At 42.1% G+C, this 15,759-nt stretch overlaps 1 protein-coding gene across 5 annotated transcripts in view; it reads right to left on the bottom strand.

The window, feature by feature from the left end:
- The window catches only part of ABCA1 (ATP binding cassette subfamily A member 1), a 133,169-nt gene extending 122,139 nt beyond the window's left edge, over positions 1–11,030 (bottom strand). For 2 of the 5 annotated variants that reach the window (XM_043927178.1, XM_043927173.1), the window contains exon 1: positions 10,751–11,029. The gene's annotated coding sequence lies outside the window, so the exon portion shown is untranslated. Of the gene's footprint in view, positions 1–2,863; positions 2,932–7,494; positions 7,658–10,426; positions 10,451–10,750 lie in introns of those variants that run through there. The other 3 variants (XM_043927175.1, XM_043927177.1, XM_043927174.1) reach the window with 3 other exon arrangements.
- Positions 11,031–15,759: the final 4,729 nt, after the last annotated feature.

The raw sequence follows: 15,759 nt of genomic DNA, 5'->3' as shown, positions 1-15,759 counted from the left end.
TTTCCAGAACACACTGGAACTCTCTGCATGCCCAGATCGATGGGAGATGTCAAAGGGTTTTGCTGGTATCCTGGTACCATTTCTACCAGTGTCTTACCATAACCCCCCCATTTGGGGACCCCTACCACCCACGTATACTATTCTTCCACTCTGGGAGCAATCAGCTCTTCTGTTCCACATAGGCTGCCTTCCTCCATGTCTTCAGCACTTCTCTCAGTTTTGTTCTCTAGATTACTTCCTCCAGCTTCCAGGTCAATTGCCTATTTGCAATCTGGGCCTTATATTTATTCCTCCATCTCTTCAGCTCTCCTACCATCTCCTCCAGTGTACTAAGTGCTCCGATGGTCCCTGATACACAAGCTACCATGTCTCAACATCTTACTGTCCCATGCCACACTGAGCCCAGAGCCGCTTGGTGCTTGTACACATTTGTGGAGTGAAGGTCTCTGAAGTCAGACCTCAGGGATGAGAAAATTAGTTAAAGCAGGTTCACCATGGTAGCAAATCAGAAATGTCATAAAGGACACGTTCAGGTAGCCCAAAACCATGACAAATTTTCCAGCTGCATTCAAAGAAATTCAGATTAAACAGGAGTGCATCTAATTTGGTCTTCCCCAAAGTCACTCGAATTTGTTGGTAAGGGCGTTCATTTTCATGGACTTCTTGTGAGCAAAGGAGAATCTATCTGTAATTTGCCAGACTGAGGCTCCAGACGCCTGTAAACATGCCACCTAACAATAACACCTCTCCTAGGGGCTCAACCATGAATACAAAACTGTCAACATTGGTCAGGAGCCTCAAACTCTAAACTCATAGGCTCAAGTCAAGAACTCACTCAATGAAGCTTATCAAAACCTGTATACAGTTTTTCAACCTCAACTGTTTATTCCTTTTACCTTTGCCAAAACAAGTAATCTCACCTGCGGCTCCTTTCCGGTTCTAGCTCATATGTGACCAAACCCAGCAACCTTCTCCAGAACCTCCCCTTTCACCAAGCAGCTCTTGAGACAGTGCCAGCATAGGTCATTTGGCCAAGATGCCTCATGTGTCCGAGATGCAACCCAGTGAGAGCCCGCTGACCAGCTAGGTGAGGATGTAGCTGAGGCTCCAGGACAGGCACAGGGTCACAGGGTCAAAGCCCTTCCCTCCCAACTTCAAAACTGAACTCCCTCTCTTGAACTAACAAGCCACTTTGTTGACTGCCTTGCTAAATTACAAAGGAACAAGATCACAAGTTGACCTGAAAAACAAAAAATGAAGGATGTTAGCCTTTAAAAAGAAAAAATACTGGCAACATGAGTTCCATTATTTTAGGTCTGGAAGGATGTTCCCAGTGGAAATTGATCTGAATCATTTCAGTGTTATCATGATTCTGAGTACTCCTTCTTGAAAGTGCTACTGTCATTAAGATCTTCACAAATCACACATGTTATGTGCCAGATAGCAAAATGCTCAAGGAAAGATGCAACTAAACTATTGGGTGGAACTCCTGCTAGCCTCTTTTATCAACTTCAATTGACAGTGGCATTTTAAAATGCACACACTCTCATCTCCCAAGCGACTGTATGTTAAGTGTCTATATCACTTGAGCACGGAGTCCCCAGTGGAGTTCCACCTGAGGACAGTGTGCCTTGCTGGTCTTTGCAGCTTCCAGAGGCACATCCACTCCTCTCAATGGAGGCCTTTGGAACCTAGTGTCAGACAGCTAAGGAGAAAGCCATACTGAGATCATGTGAAATGGGACTTGAGTTGGAAATGGGAAAATGGTACTAATCCACTAAATTTGCAAGTCCTGTAACAGGACTGACAACTGAAGAAACACTACTTGACCAAAGGTTTTCCTTATCTTGAACTCGAGGTACTTCCTATAATTAACACAATCATTAAAGTTAAAAGAAAACTAAAAAACTGCCTGTAATCACAATTAACCCTAAACAGCCAAAATTAGCACAAGGTTTTTCTACTTTTGCATGAAGAAAATGGTCCCAGGGAAAGACTCAACCTTTGGGACTTTTGTGGGCCTTTCCTTGATTTGAACTTACAGCCAAAGAGCAGTGTTTATTTTGAGAGGAAAAAGAAAACCCAGTTGAAAAACCCATTAAGATTCAAATTGGACCAACAGACAGAATATATGAGGCCAGTTCAATATTAAAGATTCAGTGTCCACTGTAAGCTGAAAGGACAGACCTATAGACTGGATTCCTTTTTTTTTCTTCTAAAGGGACACTGTAAATACCACCCTAAATTCTGGTACAGTAGCAAGAAGCTCAGATTAAAGAAGCAAAAGTTTAAGATTTTAAATTCCAGTTACTGACTGCTAGGAAATGAATTTAGGCAAACCATTCTACCACTCTGAGCCACAGAATATAAGGAGACTGGAGCAGAAGATCTTCTGGGGACTTCCTTAGTAGTCCAGTGGTTAAGACTTCGCCTTCCAATGCAGGGGGTGCAGGTTTGATTCCTGGTTGGGAAGCTAAGATCCCACATGCCTGGCCACCAGAAAACCAAAACCAAATTGTAACAAATTCAATAAAGACTAAAATTTTAAAAAGATCTTCTGAGTCTAAGAAAACTGCCTGCAGCTTAAGTTTCAGACTCAAGTTTGAACCCCAAGCTCTGCCATTATTGAAGTACGTGAACCAGGAACAAAATATTTAACTAGTCTCTGTATCAGGTGTACCATCAGAAAAATGGGGCAGCCTCAATATTTCCCTGATTGCAGAAAGTTTATGAGATGAATTTAAGCAATATTTAAATTACACTTAGAAGATTTTAGGGGATGGACAGGCACAGTATTAAACACTCAATCACACAATGAGAAAATGCTCTCTTTGGCACTTTAGATTTGTAAAAACTGTATTACCTTAAGGAGAAAGTTTCTGTTAGATCTTCTCTTCAATGCTTCTATAACACGTGCTTAATTTCCCGTTTTTAACAAAGTAAGAACCAGTTTCAGAGTCAGTGCCTTTAGAAAGCAGGCTTATTTTATAGACAATTTTAAAAATAATTCATTTTCATTCTAATTATTTTAAAAATTACCTTTTATTTCAGACAACTGACATCAGTTTTCAATTTAGAGAACCAATATAAGGTTAACTTTTTAAAAATATATGTATTGATAACTATAAAAGTGTGAGTCCATTGAAAGAATCTGAGGGGTTTACATGCTGCCTACCTCCAGGTTCTAGTGAGGAGTAAATGAGGCAATGGAGGGGAAGGCCCAGCCCACACTATGCTCATCTACCTGCAGTCAAGGGGCAAAATTTTTCTCAGTGAGGAATCAGAGAAGAAGGTATAGTATAAGCAAAATCCATCAACCACGAAGGAACGATATAAGAATTCCAGAACAATGAGCTCAGAAAAAGCACGAAGGGGTTCTTAAAGTAGAAACCAGAGAAAAGAAGAAACCCCATAGAGGGAGTCAGTTAACAACTACTGAGCCAGACTATGTCTCATCACCAGTGAAAAAACATGGTGCGGTGGATGCCTCGTACAGTCCGGACAAAGCTATCAAAATGGTCAGAGTCTTCTTTGGAAGAGCCTTGAATGCCAAAATCATTATGGTGTCAGATCGTTAACGTCTTTTGACATTTGTTTAGCACCAAGTACTCTACCTGGTGGTCGAAAAATATTTGCTAAAGGAATAAATTTCAGTTTAATGGTATTTTTTTGTATATTGAAGTGAAGTGAAGTTGCTCAGTCGTGTCTGACTCTTTGCGATCCCATGGACTGTAGCCCACCAGGTTCCTCTGTCCATGGGATCTCCAGGCAAAAATACTGGAATGGGTTGCCATTTCCTTCTCCAGGGGATCTTCCCGACCCAGGGATCGAACCCAGGTCTCCCGCATTGCAGGCAGACGCTTTAACCTCTGAGCCACCAGGGAAGCCCCCATAGACAAATAGATACACACACACATTTTAAAAATACGGTATCTTCCTCTTCCCTCCTTCCAATACCAGAAATCACACCTCACTCCAGCTAAAGTAAACTGCCACTTCCATCCCAAAGCCTTGCATCGGGGAGTGGAGAAGAGTCTACAGATCAGTCTAAAAGCCATTATTCTGGGCCTTTACATCCTCTCTGCCTTTCCAAGGAAAGCTGCTGCTTCCATTAGTGTTACCTTTATGTCAAACTTGGATCATCTAAATACCAGATCCAATCAAATTCAAGCTGCCATACCCTTGAGGACTTGCTTCTTCCAGAAAACAAGCTTGGTTTGACTCTTGACAAAATCTATTCCCAACCTGGCATCCTACAGAAATTTTGCAAAGCAAGAGTAAACGGGGCTATGAAACCCAAACAACTTCTTAGCAGTTCCTTCCCTCTTCCCATGTCTGTTTCAATCATGAAACCTCTTGCTCCTTTTTTTCCCTTCTGCTTCCTTCCAGTCCTAATTTTTTATGATCTTTGAAACAATTAACTCAAAGCAATGCTTTAGAAAACTTTCTGTCTTGCCCATCTCTCACCCCAGTGAGAGTCTTCTGAGATATTTAGAAATATCCTTATAAGGTTAGTCTATTTCTCATCCTTTCTTGGAGGATGAACATATCTCAAAAGTCAGTTAGCTTTCTATTATATATTGGCTTAATAGGATTGCACTATAAGAAACAAAATCTATACTCAAAATGGAGATGCCCAGAATAGAGAGTCCAAATGAATATTTTCTTTCAGAGAGAATCTCCAGATGGTGAGTCGGAAATGAGACAAATGTCTCATCATGTCTCACTCCATCATGTTTACTCCACTGAAACTTACTGAGATCACCAACCACTTTTTTCCTTTGCATTTAAGATAAAATTCTTCTTTGGGTTCTATGAATCAAGTCTTCATCCACCTAATGTGGATAAATAGATCTAATTCCAACCCCATCTCACTTCTTCTTCCTCTCCACCCACTACCTTCTTTTCTTCCGTCATCACGTTCATCAAAACACTCCTATGTATTCCATGGGTATTTCCACTCTACCTCTCAAAACCCACACAATCTGTTACACTAATACTGTCCCTCAGGACATTTCTCTGGGCAGCTCCTATCAAAGAATCACACTTTTCCCTAAATACACATCTAGAGAATATAAAAGTTTGAATGGCTCTTTAAAAGTCATGTACTCAGCCTCTTTCATTTCATCAAGAAACTAAATCTTAGGAAAGTAAAATGACTTGCCCAGGGTCACATGACTGCTTAGTAGGTTTCTGGAATTACATGTAGAATATAATTACATCAAATTATATGTAATTATATGTAAAATTTGGAGTGTACATGCCTGTGTATGTTTTTTCTGAAAAGAGAATCCATAGCTTTCAGCATATTCTCCATGTAGTCCAGAATACTGTCCCAATAAATAATAACCACTGATTGGTTTTATATATGCAAAATCCTTCCCAAAAAAGTGTCTGGTACTAAACACCAGTTATCATAAAACATTTTGACTTTAAGAGTAGCCAAATAGAATGTTTTGACTTCCAAATGCTTCTTGGAAGTTGGATTTAGCGTAGAAAATGTTGCAATTCTAAACAAATACACATAAACACATACAGACACACACACATAAAGAATGAATAAAAGAAAAGATCCTATACATAAAAGGTTATTTTGATTTTTTAAGTAATTAAATTCTAAATTACTTAGTGAATTATCTCATTCTTATTTTTTAAATAATAAATTAATGTGCAAATAAAAGTAGTTTAATGTGAAATGTAACAGACTAGATCACTTTCTCAAAGCACAGCTGCCTCAAAAAAGAGAAATGAAACTGAGTGGAATCAGAATTGTTTGTTCTACAAAAAGTAAGCTGGTCTAAGTACATACTAATATTTCTCAACCTATCATAAACCTAACCTTAACTAGTTATTTCTCATATAATTCTACTTCTAATGCTTTTCTGTGATTATCACATCATTTTAATTCATCTTCCAGAATATAGAAAACCAACATTAGTTTCCCATTCTCTTTGACTTATTCAAGATAGCATTTATTGAATCCCCTTCCATATCAAGGAGAGTAAATTAAGGACTGGAACCTTAATCCTAGAGAATTAGGATTCTCTAGGATTCTAGGACCTTAATCCTAGAAGAATCCTAGACCTCCTCCTAGAGAAGCATATACTCAAGAACAAGACAAATAAATGTTAAGTATAACCAAAAAAAAACCTCATGCAATTAAACCCATGACATTAATAGTGCTGTGATCCAATCCTATGGAAGCAAAAAAGAAAGGGATAATTAATTTTAACTCAGTGTTGGCAGGAAGGTGTGAATCCAGGAGAGCTTATGAGAAAGATGGCATTTAAATCAGGTCTTAAGAGTAAATTTTCAAAATGGAAAAAGACAGGATTTCAAGTTTTCTTTTGTTTTAGGAACCAAGTCTGATGCTCCTTGGAGTAAATGCTCTTTGCTTTAAAACAGCTTATTGTCTCAACAGAATGCAGAATAACCAAAGGCTCTACCTGAAAACAATTTTACATACAAGATTTTCTTACTCTGGCTTCAGATATTTCTAAAATGTGCCTAACAACATCTATGCAAGTTACCTATCCAGGGAACTATTTTCAGTCATAAATACCCAAATGAAAAGTGAGACGCATTCTTTGCCTTTAGTGAGTATTTCATTTGTCAAAATTCAATATTTTAACAAAGCCCTTACCGTGTAATTGGTAAATTCGTGGAAACCAGACTGCCTGGGATGCAACCTCAGCGTCACTCCTTACTTACAAACTCCATGGTCAGGCTACTTACCCTGTCTACACCTCAGTTTCCCTGTCTGTAAAATGAAAATGATAACAGAACCCACCTCATGTGGTTCTCGACAGAGTGAACTAAGTTATTACATGTAAAATGCTTGAAACACCCAGCATAAGGTAAATCAATAATAAGCATAACTTTTTAACCAAGAAAAATCTTTTCTAAGAGTTTACGTCTAAGGTGCTACACCAATCTAATAAGAAAAAGTTTCCCATTCTGTCTCACCTTTATTTAAGCTGACTTTGAAAATGGATTTGCTCAGAGAAAGATGCCGTAAGAAAAAAGCTAAAGTTGATTCCTAGACAGTAACGTCAGTAACAGAAAAACAGGTTATTTCAGAAGGTCTCTGATATATTGAGGGATAAAACAAACAGAAATCATATTGTACAATAAGCAATTTTAAAAATTCACCAAAGATTTGACAGCTAAGCTAATAGTTCCCTTCCCTTTTTCTTTTGTTCCTTATCCTTTTACAACCAAACCCTCTATCCATTTTTTATGTATTACACAGGGAAAGATTTGGAGATCATTATAGACTTAGAAATATTTGACTGAAACAACAGCAAATTTTTTGTTTTAAACCAAGAGCTAGAGTTGAGCAAATTTTACTGTCTGTCCTTCCCATGGTGTTGCAATCCCTATGCAATCAATGTCCCAACACGCTGAAGAGAATTTGGCTGGCCCATTCACAGCAACAAGGGAAATAAGACATAGGCTGTAGATTCCGTTAAGTACTAGAGGAGATATATGTACCAGAACTCAGCGAGCATCCTCGCAAAGTCCTCTGCCACAGCAACTGAAACTGCACCACCTCACTGCTTAGAGTGGAGTCAAAGAAATCTGGGGCTCGCTGGATAGGTTCAAAACTTAGCTCTGCCAGTTGCAAGGTGTGTGGCCAGAAACTCTGTTTCTTAGTCTGCAAAATAGGGATAACAGGTGGATTTGTGGTTAAAATTAAAATAGCATTTGAAAAGCATTTGAAATAGTATTTGGCACCTGGTGTTATCTATTAAATAAATATGGCAGTAACTTCCACACTTATGATTATTTCCACATGCAGATATGAAGAAGGTTTCAGTTTTAGTGTAAGCCCTCCCCCAGAACAGTTAAATTAAAGCAAATTTTCAGCAAGATCTTTAAAATTTGATATGGAGGTAATTGACCATAAAGAGTATTAAATTTCCATTATTTCTTTACTGTCTAGATAGTAAATAAAAATGTATTTGGAATTTAGAGTATTTTAGAAATGCAAAAACGATATATCTATTGGAATTTTCTAGACTGTCAGAGGTTCAGGAATTAAGGAGGAAGTTATTAAGGAATCTAAGGCAATGTCCATTTAATGTTTTAGGAGCTGAAAATAAAAACAGCAAAGATATTAACAATTTACAATCATGCTGAATATAGCATAAACAACTTAGCTTATGGGAAGGAAGAGCCCCTAAAAAAATTTTTAAAAAAAAATATTACAACTTCTCTCCATATAAGATAAATACTACAGAAGATAAAAAACTGTGTCACTGAGTTTCATTTGGTTTCATTCATTTTTAATAATGTAAGCATTAAGACTTTTTAATGTAAGCATTAAGAGCAGAGGTTGGAAACAATCAAACCCTAATCACCCTTTTCCAATCTAAGCTAGCCTCACATGAACTGTAAATATGTCCTAAGTCAAAAGGTGTCCAGGGTTCATTACAGGCTTCTATTTAGATGTAAATTGAGAGCTGAGATTTTAAATGCTCATCTGAAGGGGAGACACATATCACAAGTGTCCATTTAACAATGAGGTACATCATTCTGGAACACCAGGCTGGTCCCTGCAAGGGGGCTCAAGAATTACTCTGACTGCAGTAGCAATTCTCACCCCTTGAACTATGATCATCAAAGGCTGGTCACTCTGATTCTACTGCTTTTTCTCAAGCAAATACCACTGTGCTCTGTGTATCTAATGTTTCCCCAAAACTCTATCATGAATTAACTTAATGCAAAAAGCATTAAAGCTCCTATAAAAGGAGCATTTAGGAATGGACACATGTATGTGTGACTAAGTTCCTTTGTTGTCACCTGAAACTATCAAATATTGTTAATCAGTTATACTTTAATATAAAATTAAAAGTTAAAAAAAAAAGGAGTACTTGGGGAACAGGCTGACAAAGAAAACTTTGTACTTGAAAATTATTTACCATCAGAAGAGGTTCTACTACAGAACCTTCTCCCTTTGCTCTCACACTCCCTTTGATTTAGGATAAGTGTCTCAAGAGAATGACATGAACAACAGAAAGCCTCCATTAATTTCCTAGTAATTATGAGGAAAATGGGCTGAAATAAAAGGGGAGATAAGAAACTAAGTACTTCTTTAGTTGAGTTTTAAATTTTGTCTGAAAAGATCGAAACTTAGGTTTGGGTCCCAAACTATTGTCTAAAGAACCATTAAAACTCTGCTTTTGAACTTGCAAACTTTTGTGAGGTGTTCTTTGATGGGAGGTGGGAATCGGTCCTTAGAAAGTGACTAGCTGATTTTTATCACCAAGGAATTTTTTTAAATATCAAATTTATCGTCTATTATATGAATGCATATACCACGCACTCACTTTCTTGTTTCACTGAAAAGTCCTGGTTTTAAAAGCTGACGGTATCGCTTTTGCAAAAGACAAGAGCCAATTATTTCCAATGCCACATTTCTTTTTCTCCCTTTTTCCTTCTCTCTCTCTGTTTTCTTTTATCTTGTTTATTCCCTTCTTTTTGATGAGTGCTGAAAAACAAGCACCTACACACAACCCTAGCACTGGCCCACGCCCTAAGAACCTTCCATTTAGCAGCTCTCTGGGAGTTGGGAACCATTCTAAAACACAAGCAGAAGCACTTTCGCCTGATCCCCCAGGTTTCCTCCCAGTCTACAACCACCCGTCTTCACCGGATCTCGGTCGGAACCGCGGCGGGCGACAAAGCCTCTTACAGCCTGGCCTCACTCCGGCCAAGGAGCCGATTCCCAGGCCACCCGGCCAGGAGGCGCTGTGGATCAGTGCCCCCCGTGGCCACCGGCAGCCGGCGCCCAACCCTCCCTCCCCCCACCGCGAAGCGCAGCCCGCCCGCGGAGCCGCGAGCTCTGCACCGCCCGCCGGGGTTACTCTCGGTCATTCTGCTGCACCGTCTCACCCCAGCTTCCCCATCCGTGCCCTGCCTGAAGCTGCTCCAAGAGACACGCAGCAAAGGGCAGGAAGATGGGGGGGAGCAGGGGGAATGGTCACCTCAGCTCCAGGTTCCCGCAACCGCTCCCCCCACCCGCCAACATTTGTTAAAGAAACAAAACTCTCGTCCCTGCGCCCCGCCCGTCTCCCCCACCCCCATCCCCAGCCTCCCACAGCGTCAGAGACGGCAGCTCCTGGAAGCGTAAGGAGACTATGGAACAGGAACCCCCTGATCAAACAAAGCCCCCGAGGCCTCAAAAGAGCCCTATCGCTAAGGGCTCCCACTCGCGTTCGTGGTGAGCCATAAAGCGCTGCTCCAGTCCGGGGGCGCAGGGGACCTATCCCCAGATCAGAGCCCAACCCGGACTAGCTCCTTAGGAACGGAGGGGATTCTGACGGCTGGCATTTTTCCCGGTGGGCGCCGGCCGACCCGCAGCCAGAGAGGGTTCCAACCGGCTCAGGCGCTTCCAAACAAAGGGAATAGCTCAGTGCCAGACCTGCCACTCTCCTTACTCCAGCGGCAGCGCCTCCAGCACCAGCAGCAGCCCCCGATTCCACTGCGCCCCAGCTACTGCGCTCGGGTCTCCGCGCGCCCAGAGATGCTCCCCGAGCTCCACCGCGGGCGAATCCTGAGCGCAGAGATGTCGCGTCTTTGGGTCGCCAGAGCTCCTCCTAGGACATCCTCTCCACATTTACGAGCCCCTGTTTGCTCTGCAGTAGGTGGGAATGTGGGGGTTCGGACTAAAGTCCCCGAAACCCAGAGCTTCCCAAAGTCCCCTCGGCCCGAAACGAAACAATAACGGCCAAGTCGCTGGTCTTACCTGTTTTCCACTTTTGTGTTTGTGGCTCTTTCCCCAGCCCCTTGAAAAACCCTTCGGGAAAGAAGGGGGGTAAAGGGAGCAAAGCGCCCCGAGAAATTGGCTGTGGCGGCGCTGGTTGCACGGCGCCCCCTCTTCTGCCCACCTGCGCCCGGGGAGAGAGAGAGGTGTCGGCGCGTCTCTGCCGGCCCCGGCAGCACTCACTCTGCCTCGGAATTACCGGGGTTTTGCCGCGACTAGTTCCTTTTATAGATTCGGCGGCGCTGAGCGCTGGGGTTACTATCGGTCAAAGCCCGTTCTCTCCCTCCTTCCCCGCCCCCTTCCCGGCCTCTGTTTATGTAGTTCAGTCACTCAGCAGAAAGCACGTGGAGCCGCGTCCCGCCCCTTAAACGGGCGACGTCCAGCAGCGCGCGGGGCTGGGGGCGGAGGGCGCCAGTGGGGTGCAGCCCGCCTACCCTCGGCGTAGGTGCGCGCCCCGCGCCCCAGACACGCCCGCCAGCGCAGGAATAGGGGCGAACGCCGGTCTTGGGACTGAGCCCGCCAGAGACTCTTATCCAGGTTCAGGGCAACCAACAGCAAGAGTGAAAATCGCTTTCGCTAAACTAGTTCTTTCAGCAACTTTTGTTTCCTTTGTTAATTTACTCAGCTGGAGGGACTTGGGGGGCGGAGAGAGGAGAGGGAAGGGGAAGAGAAAGCAAGGCTAAAACCTAGGGATGCCAACCCTTTAGTCTTTTTTTTTTTTTTTTTCCTTTAAATGCCCAGAGTGGGGAGAAGATGGACAGTCCTCTGGACAATTGGCTGGTTTTGTTGTCCACCACAAACCCTGACTTTGGAATTCAGGGACCTTTGGGGTTCCCAATTTTGGGCCTCCCAAGTCCCAGGAGGACCCCTGAAAACTGTCTTGCTCCCTCCCTTGGCAAACTGGGAGGAGGGGGGAGGCCACAGAAAACCCGAGCAATGTGGACCAATCTCCTTTTTATTTTCACCATGTTAGTCAGCAGTGATAGATAAATACACGTGAGCTTGTATTTAGGTTTCTACAGGTTGGCAAAGTACTGCTAGAGAATCGCAGTCTTGTAAAATTACATAACCATTCCAATTCTTCAGCTTCTTTGTCTGGCTTTGGCTTTAACAGTCAAGAGCAAGAGGGACCATAACATTTGAGGAACAGAAGCAAGTGCACAAATGGAGGCCCACATACTTTTAAGTCTCAATATTTAACTCAAAAGTAAAGCTAACAAACTGTAAAATAAGTTCCTCCTACTTGACAGAGATACCTTTGGAGCAACTGGGAAGGGTAGATTCACAACCAGACGCCTTAGGCTTTGACTTGAGGTTTGACAAGAAAGTGGTAGAGCAGGAGAGCAGGCTCCCAGACAATTTTGCTTCCCATCCCCAGCTCCATCATATTCCAGAAGAATCTGCAGGTGTGCATCTGGGCCCCCAGCTGCACAAGCCCCTCCAGACCATGATTTGAACCCAGGTCCACATGTCAGTGGTTCTGTCAACACTAAGGATGGATCCAGTGAGGAGGCCCATGCAGGCCCTGGAAGAGCACTTAAGGGCCTTAGGACAATTCTGGGGTCTCAGCTACTCATAACTTGGTGACCTGGCCCCTGGGTCCTGTAGATCATTCATCCTTAGGAAGGGATGAGGTTTGAGGTGGGCCAGAGTCAAACCCTCTGAAGTCCAGGGCCCACAAGAGGAGACCCTGGTCCCTAGGTTCCAGGGTCAAATCTGACAACCACATGATCCACTAACTTTCTGCCTCCATTTCTTTATGCATAAAAGAGACTATATATATGCTCTCCCTGCCTCACTGGGGTTTTCTGAAAGTAAATTTTGTTCATTTGAGCTCCTGGGAAGAATGGCTCTATAAAACTAAGAGCCTGTTGATAGCTGCCTATTAATGTCATTTTCTGGTACCAACCATGGCCTATAAAGAATTTCCCATACCAAAATTTTAAAATTCCAAGCATAGGGAAGAAGAGTTCAAAGTAATCTCTCTGACCTCTAGATATAAAGGAAAGCTCCTGGAGGAGGTGTTACCACTCCAAGTGTGATCTGTGGAAGCGATTCTGTCTCTCTGACTCTCCATCCCCTGCCCCACCCCACCCCACCACCCACCTATCACCAGAATCATTAAAACCCCACCACCAGAATCATTCTTTCTGAAACTGAAGGCTATAGTTTCCAAGAGCACCCTACTAAAGTAATCCCTCAGATTGTTCTCCTAGGGAATGAGTGACAGTAAGTCCTGTGCAAATGAGACAAGGATAGGCTGTTGGAGAAAGGAGATGAGGCCAAGAAGGAGGTGAAAGCACCAGAGAAGACAGCCATTGATTCTAAATACACAGGTCTATGGCCCCAAAGTCAAATGTAATCATTTCTAACTGAGAACAACCTATGGTATCAAGAATCTGCTCATCTCTGCACACACTGTAATGTCTGAAATAAGCTTATCAGTTGTGTTCCTTTCTACCAATAAAAGAGCCTAAATCCCCAAAGAGACTAAGTGATTTGGCCAAGGGCCACAAACACCTAATTCTGCCTTCATCAAGCCCACACTTTGTGAGTATGACAGGTTCATATGAAAAAAATACTTAATTCCAAAAGTTAGAGGTTAAAAGAATGTGTCCCTTGGGAGAGTACAGAAGTGTGAATTTCTCTCCCTCGAATGTCACAGGTCAATTTGTTCCTGAGTATGCTTCAGTGAACATCCCCCCAAGTCCATCAGTTCCTGCTAACACCGACACCAACACTCCAGGTCTCCACCCTAGGTGACTCTTTCCAAACGAGCAGAATGGCCCTTCTTTGTTACTGTCTCCGGAGAAGCTTGGTCTGTCGGTGCAGCCTGAGTGCCTTGAAGTTCTACTCTGAGATGACCCTGGCATCTTCTAATTACAGAATTCAGGTAGCTGTGGCCTTAGAGATCCTGGTAGAGGTCATGGCGCTACAGATGATCATTCTATTGAGACCGTTTAAATTGGGAATTACCCAAAAGGCTTTGCTTGGAAATTGCTTTGATATATAACACTCATATAACATAAATGTGCTTAGTCACTCAGTCATGTCCAACTCTTTGCAAACCCCATGGCCTGTAACCTGCCAGGCTTCTCTGTCCATGGGGATTCTCCAGGCAAGAATACTGGAGTGGGTTGCCCTGCCCTTCTCCAGAGGATCTTCCCAACCCAGGGATAGAACCCAGGTCTCCCACATTGCAGGAGGATTCTTTACCAGCTGAGCTACTAGGGAAGCCCCCACATAAATGTACATGTACAAATTATTTAAAATATAAATTATTTTCACCACACATGTATTTTTGGTATGCATACCATGCTGTTTGATTCCTAGAAACTCTGGGCAGAGGCGGGAAGAGTATTATAGGAAGTCAATGAAGAATAGAACAGAAAATATTCTAAAAATAATTTCCTTAGCAGAATTTGTTACAATTAATAAGACCTGATAGCTGGGCTTTTTGAGAATTCCTGAAGAATGACAGGTGCCTCAAAATTAACGAAGAAAAAAAGACAATTCTTCTTTTATGTAAAGTGGAATTAAAGGACCTACAGTTCATATTTGAGTCAGTTTAATTCCAATACATGGTTAGAAACAAACTTTCAAGCTAAAGATAGTAAAAAAAAAAAGGGGGGGTGGAATCACCATTATTTGTGGAGTAAACCAGGTATTGCATAGGCTTTCAATATTACAAGTTCAACATAATCAGACCAGTGCAATCCCCTTCTTTATTAATGTGACTCTTATTGACACATGCAAGATTCAAAACCATTACTGCTTCTGTTCCTGAGTTTGTTCTGCTTGTCACTGGGATGAACCAGTTAGTCTGGATTATAGAGAAATATATTCCCCTGATTTACCGGTTGATCAATAAGCTATAATTCTTTTTAAAAGCCATCCTTTTAACCTTCCTCCCTTCAAGCTCTCCTGCTTTTAAGAGCCAAACTGCTGAAAAAGTTTCTTCTGTAATCCTTCTCTTTTATTCAGTCTCCAACCCATTTCAGGCAAACTCTGGCCCCCACCACTCTCCAGATCCATTAATGACCTCCTTAAAAAGAGAGAGAGGGGTATATGTGCTTTCATTCTCATCATTATAAAATATTTTCATGTAGAAAAATAGAAAATACCTCAAGCAGAGAAAAACCACTGAATGGGTAACACTGATGACCTCCTTTAAGTCCCTGGGCTACCTGATCTCTGGTATGCAACACTACTGACCACATCTTCCTTCCTGAATCTAGTTCTCTTGAATTTCCTGCATCTGGTTCTCTTCTGACTCTCCTGCCTCTTTAATAACTCTTTCCCTGACTTTCTCTGTCCTTATATAATGTCTCCTGATACTGGTTTTCTCTCTCTTTTTTTTTAACACAATCCACTCCCTTGGCTTCAGGTAAACTGGGTATCCCCAGCTCTCACCTCCTTGCTGTGCTCTGGGACGGTGCCCCCCCATACAGCGTGGAGCATCCAGCAAGACCAGTGGTGTGCTCATTCCAGCTCATAATTGCTGACTGGGTATGTATATCTTTTCCGGACTCTGCAATAAGTAACTTTCACATCTGATACAATCAGGGCTTTCTTTTCTTCCTGTCTTTCTGTCTGTCTATTTTTTTTTTTTTTTTTTTTTGGAAAGCCAGTTTTAACATTTACCAGCACAACACTGAACAAGACATTCTGCAAGTAAATCTCAAACCAATTTTTTAATCTTTCATTTAAATCTCCCTCCTCTATATGTGTCTTGTGTTTTAATTTCATTTAATGATCGATCCACATATTGACTGCGGGAAATTATAGTCATACTTGTTTGACTTTTCCTCTCTCTGTCCCCATCTTTTTCTTCTCATTCTAAAAAGCACCCAAGCCAATTGAATCTCCTAAATATCTCTTTAATCTGCCCTGTCCTCTTCATCCTCACTTGTCTAAAACCAAGTCAAAGTTCTGGATAACCTCCAAATTGCTATCCCTGCCTTTAGTTTCTTCTTCTTCCTATTTATCTT

The sequence above is a fragment of the Cervus elaphus genome, chromosome 16 (assembly GCF_910594005.1).
Source record: "Cervus elaphus chromosome 16, mCerEla1.1, whole genome shotgun sequence".
NCBI classification, from domain to species: Eukaryota; Metazoa; Chordata; class Mammalia; order Artiodactyla; family Cervidae; genus Cervus; species Cervus elaphus.
Note: the sequence above shows the minus strand (reverse complement) of the source record. Positions and strands in the feature narration are given on the sequence as shown.